The 10034-nt window shown below is 42.5% G+C and overlaps 1 long non-coding RNA gene across 1 annotated transcript; it reads left to right on the top strand.

Moving 5' to 3' along the window:
• The first annotated feature begins 1172 nt into the window (after positions 1–1172).
• LOC125527108 lies at positions 1173–4672 on the top strand. Its single transcript, XR_007291973.1, has 7 exons — positions 1173–1488; positions 1579–1747; positions 2613–2738; positions 2860–3378; positions 3850–3971; positions 4339–4463; positions 4610–4672. It is a non-coding gene; the product is annotated as an uncharacterized LOC125527108 (long non-coding RNA).
• Positions 4673–10034: the final 5362 nt, after the last annotated feature.

Here is a 10034-nt window from a genome sequence, read left to right as displayed (position 1 = left end):
CCTCATCATTCCAAATCATCTAACTTCCTGGCCGGTCACCCATCCTCTCACTATTCCAGCCTGAGCACGCTTAACTTCCCGATTATATTCCCCCTCGTTTTCAAGTCTGCACTTGTTGTTGTCCTGACAATAGTAAGATGTCAATCCTATTAACCCTCAGGAGTTTAGCTCGAGCATGAAGTCACACGTTTCACTGTTTGAGTTTGAAACTATTATTCTAAAAATAATAATTATTTAGTGACACTAATATTTCTTAAATAAGTAGTTTGACCACAGTTTGGCCAGATTTGACCAAAATTCAAAAAATTAAAATAATTATTAGTAACACTAATATTCTTGAATAATTATGTAGTAACACTAATATTTCTTAAATAAGTAGTTTGACCACAGTTTAACCAAAATTCAAAAAAAAACTATAATAATTATTTAGTAAAACTAATACTTCTTGAATAAGTAGTTTGACCAAAGTTTGACCTGATTTAACCAAAATTTCAAAAAAAAACTGAAATTTGAGCATAACTTTTTTTTTCCTTTTAGAATTTGAGGATTCTAAAAATTTACAAACAGGCCATAGACTGTCAAAATTTTATTTTTTGAAGTTTTTATCATTTTCTTTTGCTTTTTACAAAACTGAAAAGGCGATTCACAGGAGGGAGGGGGGTAGAGTTTGAAAATGGGACCTTTAGTCCCGGTTCGTGTCTCAAACCGGGACTAAAGGTCTAATCTTTAGTCCCGGTTTGAGATACGAACCGGGACTAAAGGGCATCGCACCCTTTAGTCCCGGTTCGTGTCTCAAATCGGGACTAAAGGGCTCATTTGAATCGGGACTAATGCCTTTAGCCGCACGAACCGGAACCAATGCTCACATTAGTCCTGATTCGTGACTGAACCGGGACTAATGGGCTTATCTGACCCGAACGAAAACCCTGTTTTCTACTAATGAGTCCATCTCGTTACCGCTACCGCCGTGGGCGCATCTCAACTTCAACTTGGCTCCAGGGCAGGCCGTGTAATACAAACAATGCTATCGAATGAGAAATCAATGATTTATTTCGGCTGAACTTCACATCCAAAACAATAAGGTGTGCATCATGGGTGTACGCTCGCGCTATCCACCTAGGTAATTTTTACCGTCGTGATTTTACTGTATCGAAGGAGGAAAGAAACAGAACGCCAGCGCCCTCGCCGTCGCAGCCCGCACCCAGCGTCCTCTTTCCTTTTCTCCTTCCAGCTCCAGCTAGGGTTGCCGCCACCACCTCCTTCGGTCCTCCCATCCCCATCCTTCGCCGCAACAACGCCCGCAGAGGAGCAGAGTGGCCGGCGGCAGATCGGCGCGTCACGGGAGCGGACACGGCGGCCGTCACGATGCAAATCAGAGCGAAGTCGGCGCGGCGGCCGGGCGCGATCTGGAGAACCAGTGGTGTTCTCTTTCGAAATCTCCTAGCGCCGGCCCCTCCACTTCTCTCCTCCTCATCTCCTGGCGTGCACGTATCTTATCTTTCTCCCTCCTCTGCCGCTGCAATTCCATGTGTGTGTTCGTTGCTAATCAGTGTGTGTTCTATGAATCCAATCCTTCAGTCTGGAGTGGGTGCTTTGGGGTTTCTGTGGGGAAAAGGAGAGGATCTGTGATGCGTAGATCGCCGGGTCGCACCACTACGCTCGCGACGGCTTCACGGAGCAGCTGCCGGAGATCGCCGAGGCCACCAGGGGCAAGGAAACCCTCGTCTTGCAGTGCGCCTTCAGCCAGGTGAGGTCATCCTTCTTCAAAATTCATCTCATGTATGTACCTTCTTGATTCCTCCAATATAACTTGCTAAGCCAAGTAAGGTAGTAGTATACTAGAAGAAAATTACTTATTGTAGAAGCCCATAGGTAACAGAAAGCCACGAGTGGTCAGGATCAACAGATGACCTGTGGAGCTTCATATTCAGTTATTTGTTAGCTACTTGCTTGCTTCAAATGTCTACATACTATAGGAATTAAGGTTCTGTTGTCTCTATTTCATAGATTTTATTGTATATACATACAGATAACTTCAGCATGAGAGCAAGAGGTTGGAGCAGATGCAACAACACATTCAGTTGCTGCACTGTATAGATGCATGTTTTTGTAGATGATTGTTCACCTTTTAATCAATTTCCTTATAGTTGTAGTTCAGACTTCAGAGTTCAGACACAACTTTCCATGTTGTCAACCAGAAAAAAACAATTATTGGAACCATTAGATTTATTAGTAGATGTATCATTATATTTCTACAGGGGATAAACTAAAGCAAAGAAACCAATCCTTTTTAATTCATGTAAAGTTCATGTTTGTAATGAGGTGGCACTCTTAAAAGGTGAAAATTATGCAATATTATCCCCTTTCTTTTGTCAGTTCTAAATATTTTTTGTGGTTCATACTCTGCCAATGAATCTCATATTCTGATACTCGGCTATCAAACCCATTAAGCTACTTGGAAGGAGCGCTTGTTCGGCTATGTGATTATCTCTGAGTGGAGTATGATTAGTGTTTGATTTTTGCACAGATTTATTTCGTTTGATCTTATATCAATTTAGATAGGCTATACATTGGGACCTTTTGTTCTGACCAGAGTTGATGATTTATCTCAGGATACAGTTGATGATCTAGTTGGAGATGGATGGTTCTTACTAAGATACATCTGTATATGTATGTGGTTTTGCTTCGGTTGAAGATATATGTGTGCCTTAAAGACATATCAGAAGTCAAATTTCTAGGTACGTAGTCAGTGATTACTCTCTCTTATATTTCTTTACGGAGGGCTTATATTTCTTTAAGGAGGGAGTATGTATTAATGATTGTTGGCAACTCCTATCTTACTGATGACTCCTCTTGTAGGTAAAATCTGATCAAGACTACTAGACGATCCAAGTGGAAAACTATTTCACTTTCAGCTTGTATATCATGTCTGACCACGGAAGGTTAGATGGTAATATTGAATTCAAAAAGATGGATGCCAACTATTTAAAACACGCCTCTCACAAAAAAGTATAAATGGATTGGTAACTTGAGTCATGGGATTGTTGAGATTAGTTCGCAATCTCTTGAATTGGGTGAATTTCATCACAAGAAAGAAGAAGGAAATTGGTAATAGTAAATTGGATGTTGTACGATTTCTTACCTGGCATCCTTTTGTTCTGGCTTGTGGTAAGTGAATGTCTTGATTAGTAAACTTAGGTGTATTGCTTAGGTAGGGTGAACATTATGTACTTGTTTCCTTCCACTGCTTGTTTTTCCCTTCTTTTTCTCACAGTGGTTTGCTGGTGCTCCTCACTAGCTTGCAGGCATTGACTCCGTCGCTGCCTATTCGGCGGATTGAGGCACCCATTCATCACATGCGAGCTTTGAGATTATTTGGTAATCATTGTTCTTCTGTTTCCTATTCCTTTGGTGTCATTTCAGAGGTGCACTAGAACATGCAAGCATTTCAAAGGATTAGAAATGTTTGTCTAGAGTAGAGTGCCCCCTTTTATCTTGGTATATGTACAGTGCTCAATGCGTTAGTGTGGCCTAAAATGTTTGAATCTTCAAATGTTTTGGAAAATTATTTTTATATTCAGATGACTCAATGCTAAAATGTTTGACTCGATGTCTTAGTTGTAGTACTGATTAGAGTTTACATGAGAAAATACTTACGCTTGGGAATCTACCTCATGCTGTCACGCACCTTCCTAATGTCTCTCCTCTTCACGTTGGTACTGCTGTGTATGTATACGTTTTACTGTCAATCTCCCTCGTCTTTTACACTTTTTAATGCATAATAATGAATTTCGGCATACGAGCTCGTTATTGGCCACACAAAGACTAAAAGCTATGTCGAGTATGTAGATGCATCGACCATAGTATCTGGTTCCACTGACAACTCGTTCAAGCTTTGGGACTTGTCTATGAATCAAGCAAGAGTAATTGACAATCCAATTCAGACTTCTACAGGGCATATAAATACAAAGGTTAGATATCCTCCATCGATTTTTGTTCTAGCTGTACTTGCACATACTTGTTCTCTTCTCAGGGTATTGTTCCAGAAATGATTATAATCAAGTACTCCATACAACCATTATCAACTCTTAATTTGATTTCTGTGCCCTTGAATCATGGCATGTTTACCTTTTGTCATGCATATTCAGTTACAGTTGTAGTATCAACTCTTGCACTGCCGATACATTAGTCGGGTTAGGCGGGAACTTTATTACTCCCTCCATTGAAAGTTTCAACATGCCCAATATTAGGTCTTTGCTTCAAACATTGTTGGTTAATCGAGCCGAGACTTTGGCACCATGAACGGCGGCTTCCTTCTGATGTTTGATTTGGTTCTAGATTGCAGATTATTGACAGATATTTCTGTGTACTGTCTGCCCAGACACTTCCGAAAGTAGAAGAGAAATGGCGAAGAACTCCCTCGAGAGATGTACGCATTATTATGAATGATGGGCAGCTAATCGGTTAGTAAGCTATTCATTGTGAAAAAAGTAGCATGTACAGATTATTGCTGGGATTCAGAGTGACAATTTGTACTTTTTGAAGTGGACAATTATTCTGTTATAGACAAAGGTTCAGCTCATGTACTTAACACAATCTCGCATCACAGGCGGAGTTTGGTGTTCTTTGCGACAGTGGCATTGCTGGTGGCTGTAGAGAAAGCTCTCTTATATACATGTGCACTGTCCGTTATGCATTTCTGTAATGCTGTCTTATTTTCCCCAGCAGGAAGATGCATTTGTGTATGTGCATTGCCCGTAACGCATTTCTGTTGCCATATCATTTGGGTTGTTTGTCTTCTCACTAAACTAAGCCTACTGTCATACAATCATGTTAACAAATATGGCAGCTTGATTAGCACGTACAATCTTGCCTCAAGAGGCGCCACCAGGTGGCGCCCCAGCCACTAGTAAAACTTTATTTTGCTCCAGCCCAGGGGGGCCATGGCTCTTTGAGCCTTGCTGAAGCTCCACCGGTGCTCTCTGATGTGTGTGTCCCCTGTATTTATAGGCAAAGGACCAAGGCTCGGGTGATGGAAGAGATACAGATGGCAAAACAGTATCGATGTTTATCTCTTCAGTCGGCTTGCAACACGGCAACTATCGATCGGATATTCAGGTTTACGTACACGTATTTGCCGGCCGACTTGCAGGTATCCGGGAACGTACGTATGAGCCCTGCCTACGTAGTGGAGCCCCACTTGACCCAATTTGATGCGTGCATGCGGCCAAGAATACGCATGCAATCTTACCACAGGACACAGATTAGGCATGTATCCGTACAGTACATAACGCATGGGCCATGCAAGATGCACCCCGCTATGTACAATTGGAACAGGTAACATCCTGCCGTGACGGATCGTTATTTTAAGCGGCGAGCTCATCGTATACGACTGTTCGACTGTACGTACATATGTCTTGGCCCTCCGATCTCATTCAATGCCCGTTTACACTCGCCAGTGTTCGATTGACACACTTAGCGTGAGCAGGCGAGCCCGTGTGCAACATCGCCGCTCTCGTGGTTGGAAGCATTGTGTCAAAATGGTAAAGTTTGTTTTGATGAAGCAGCTGAGAGCGAAAGGGATATACCTACTTCAAGTTCCGTTATGTACTTCTAATTAGTTTCTCAAAAACTGCCTGTGTGCCATGCATGAGCTCAATCTATTTGGCCAAGTCTAGCGAGCGGCCCGCTGCTTGCTTAGGCTAGGCGAGCGGCCGGCCTAAACTGGAAATTTTATGTCCTTTTCTAATTAATCATCCTAATTAAAAAAGCTTTTCATCTGGTCCTTCAATATCTGCACAACCATCTCTTCGAAGCATGTGTTTTATTTTTTGATGCATTTAATTCGTGGTTTCAAAAACTAAAAAAGCATAACTTTTAATTTGCATGTCGGAATTAAGATCGTTTTCACAGCTGAAATCGTCGCGATGTGCTCTTCGAAACTAGATCCTGCATGGATATGTTTTGACAAAAAAAATTTTATATAATTTTGTCTCTGCTTTGTGCAACTGACTAGCCTTCGATGTGCAACTACCTGACAGAGATGTGTAACTTTTCTCGTACATCGTAGACGTGCAGTTTTCCTTTATGGTACCTCCACCCCCGAACTGGTTGCTTTCAGTGAGATGTGCAACTACGTTTGTTGCCCAGACTATGCAATTTTCACTAGTGGCACCACCCCGTACTACTCTCCAACAGTGAAATGTGCAATTTCGTCTATTGCCTCGGTGCCCTGGGCAACTGCCTGGTAGTCAACTGCCATGCCAACTGAGCAGTGCAGAAAATGCATATTGCCATGCCAACTGAGCATATGTGTGTGTGCCAATAGTCCTGCCAACTAAACATTAATGTGTGTGCAACTAGACTACATTGCCGCGCCAACTGAGCATATGTGTGTGCCAGTAGTCCTGCCAACTAAACATCAATGTGTGTGCAAGTAGACTATATTTCCGCGCCGACTGAGCATACGTGTGTGTCCAATAGTCCTGTCAACTAAACATCAATGTGTGTGCAGGCAGACTACATTGCCGCGCCAACTGAGCATATGTGTGTGTCAATAGTCCTGCCAACTAAACATCAATGTATGTGAACCTAGACTATATTGCCGCGCCAACTGAGCATATATGTGTTTAACTAGTCCTGGCAAGTAAATATCAATGTGTGTGCATCTAGATTACATTGTCGCGTCAATTGCGCATATGTGTGTGCAACTAGTGTCCTGCCAACTAAACATCAATGTGTGTGCAACTAGACTAAATTACAAGCCAACTGAGCATATGTGTGTGCAACTAGTCGTCCTACCAACTAAATATCAATGTGTGTGCAACTACACTACATTACAAGCCAACTAAATATTAATGTGTGTGCAACTAGACTAAATTACAAGCCATGACAATTCACGTGCAACTATGCAAACCAGACTATGCAGACGAGTGTGCAACTGCAGTGCCATCATCTAGCCACTTAGTATCACGTGTTATACAACTACTGGATGGTCATATCCAACTGAGAACTATTATGTGTGCAACTACATTTACTAGATATGCCAACTAACTGTTCGTGTTGTACAACTAACTATTTGTGGCTAAAATCTCCACAAATGAACTAAGCGACACGAGCAGGTGCCCACAAAAATAACTCCATTCCCCAGCCGGTGTACTGTCGTCTTGTGCAACATTCTAATGATCCTATCCAACTGAGAACTACTATGTGTGCGATTACTACTATAACGGATGCCAACTAAAAATATGACCGGCAAAAATAGATCAATTTAAGCAAAAACATCATCTAGCCAACTTAATATCACCGTGTTGTGCAATTTTCTAAATCATATATACAACTAAAGAGCACTACATGTGCAACTACAACTATTCGATAATTTACTCAGGCAAAAAAGCACTCGTGATAATCCACGTGGTGGAGAGGACGTACGATGGGCGCGACGCACTTACCATCTGCAGGAGACTGACAACGGAGAAGGACTGCAACAAGAAGCTGGAGAAATGCAAGGAGAGAAGCAAGGCTTACCTGTGCATTGACATCCTGGAGCAGGAGATGAAGAGGAAATCCTTCATCTTCGAGGAGCTCCTTTCGGCACAGGTTTCGGTCGCCACGCCTTTGCTGGTAGACAATTTCTACATGAGGCGAATCTTTGTTCGTTGGTTCCTTGTCTTCCCGACGAATCCGCGCGCGTGTGACGATCTGGACTTGGCAAGCGAACCACGCGGCTTCAGTCTTGGTGCGACATAGTCACACCTGCTTTGTCGGATAGCGCACAAGCGAACCACGTCTCGCCCCGACCAGAAAACACCTGGTGGTCATGGGCCGCACGATGCGGTTGCAACGAGCGGTTCAAACGCGGCCGCTCGGTTCAACAAAATCGTGCATGTGCGTCCGAAAATATTTAGGAATCTATTTTATATCTTAAAATATGGGATGCGTCTGGTGGGCGCATGTGCGCCCAGGAAGGATTGATGAGCGGCCGATTAAATTGGAAATTTCCTGGCCCCCTCGTCCATAGAAGAAAAGTGGTCAAATCCTTAATGAATACAGTGCATATAGAAAAAAACTAGATGTGGCTCATTTAATTTGGGTTTCAGAGTTTTTAAAAACTCATAACTTTTAAACCACATGTCAAAATTAAGATCCGTTTTCACCGTTGCAACCCTCGTGACGTGCTCTTTGAAACTAGATCTCGCATGGGTATGTTTCGACAAAAAGAAATTGTTCAATTTAGTCTTCGTTTGGTTCCACTGCATAGTAGTCAATGTGCAACTATTTTACTGTTGAGTGCAACTTCCCCTAACTCGAGGGCATGCAGTTTTCACTAATGCAAAATACTCCCTCCGTCCAAAATTCTAATCTTAGATTCGTCTAGATACGAATGTATCTAATACTAAAACATGACTTGATACATCCATATTTAGGCAAATATAAGACAAGAATTTTAGGACAGAGGGAGTAATTGTGAACGCATTAAATGTGGTTATATTTTTTAAAGTCACAACTTTTGAACTGAACAGAAATTAACATCCGCTTTTATCGTGGAAATCCGCACGACATGCTCTTCAAAACTAGATCCTTTAAAGGTGTTTTTTGAGAAAAAATATTTGTGCAATTTAGTCCTCGTTTGGTGCAACTGCTTAGCAATTAATGAGCAAGTACATGACAATCAACGTGCAACTTTTCCCCTACCTGTGGACGCCAATTTTCACTAGTGGCACCTCCACCCAACCTACCCCCTAACACTCAGATGTGCAACTTCATCTGTTGCTCAGGCCAACTGCCTAGTAGTTGGTGTGCAACTTCTTCCTGTCCGTGGATATGCGTATTTCACTATTTGTTGTCTTGGCTAACTATCTAGAAGTGGATGTGCAATTTCGGATACTGCCTCGTCTAACTACCTAACATGGATGTGCAACTTTCCTCTGTACCCCTCGTTGATGTGTAGTTTTTCCTGCTAGCGCCCCGTTTGAACCAGCCCTACTAGGTTGATGTGCAACTTTAGCACCCCATCTGTGATGCATTTTTTCAGTCCCCCGATGGATGTGCAATTTTCATCATACTACGATCGTTGTCGATGAGATGCGCAACTTCGTCTGTTGTCTCAGCCAACTGCCTAGCAGATTATGTGCAACTCCATATGTTGCCCCCGCCAACTGAAACTACACATCCACGCAGTAGAAAGGGGAAGGAGTTGCACATCGACTACTAGGCAGTTGGCTGAAATAATAGACTACATTGCACGTATTGCGGGTAGCGTGGATAGTACATGGTGTGCATAAAAAATTAGACATCAACGATTAGAGGGGTGCCCATTAACTACTAGCTAGTTGGCCGCGGCAGTAGACTACTTGCACATCATAAAAAGTTGCTTTCATGGTTCTTAGGTTGCCCGCTTATAGGAAATTGGATCATCCAGCTATAAAAATTAGTTTTGAAAAAAAAAGTTACACCATGCAGTTCTAAAGTTCCACCATACAGTAATAGAGTTGCACCATATAGCATCACAGTTGGCATCGGAAAAAACTCGTCAAAATATACCTATGCGGGATCTAGTTTGAAAGATATCGTCGTAAGGATTTCAACAATGAAAACAGATTTGGATTCGGACAAACGATTTGAAAGATATTGCTTTTAAAAAATTTGGAAACCTGCAATAAATACATGTACATTTGTTTTCTTTAAATCAAATTGACTGGTGTGAATGCATTTAGTGCCACGGACAAGCACTAGCGGATAAATTTATCTACACATGCATGCATGTGACGGCGACCACTCGTTTCAACCAACTAGCGCGTGCACGATTATGTATTTGCGTAAAATATGTCTACGACCTTCCCAATCTGCTGGGATCATTCTACATCCTTGACACTCCTAGATTTATTATTACATGGTTTTATTAGATAAAGGCCCCAAACCAGGGATTTCTATCCCCCCCCCCCCTCCGCGTCGCCTCCCGCTGGCTCGGGTGGAAACCCTAAGCCGCGCCGCCGGGCGCCTCCAGCCCCATCCTCCCCTCCGTCGCTGCCGAA

This window comes from Triticum urartu, unplaced genomic scaffold (assembly GCF_003073215.2).
Source record: "Triticum urartu cultivar G1812 unplaced genomic scaffold, Tu2.1 TuUngrouped_contig_290, whole genome shotgun sequence".
Taxonomy (NCBI): domain Eukaryota; kingdom Viridiplantae; phylum Streptophyta; class Magnoliopsida; order Poales; family Poaceae; genus Triticum; species Triticum urartu.
The sequence above is the reverse complement of the archived record's forward strand: the minus strand, read 5'-3'. Positions and strand labels throughout refer to the sequence as shown.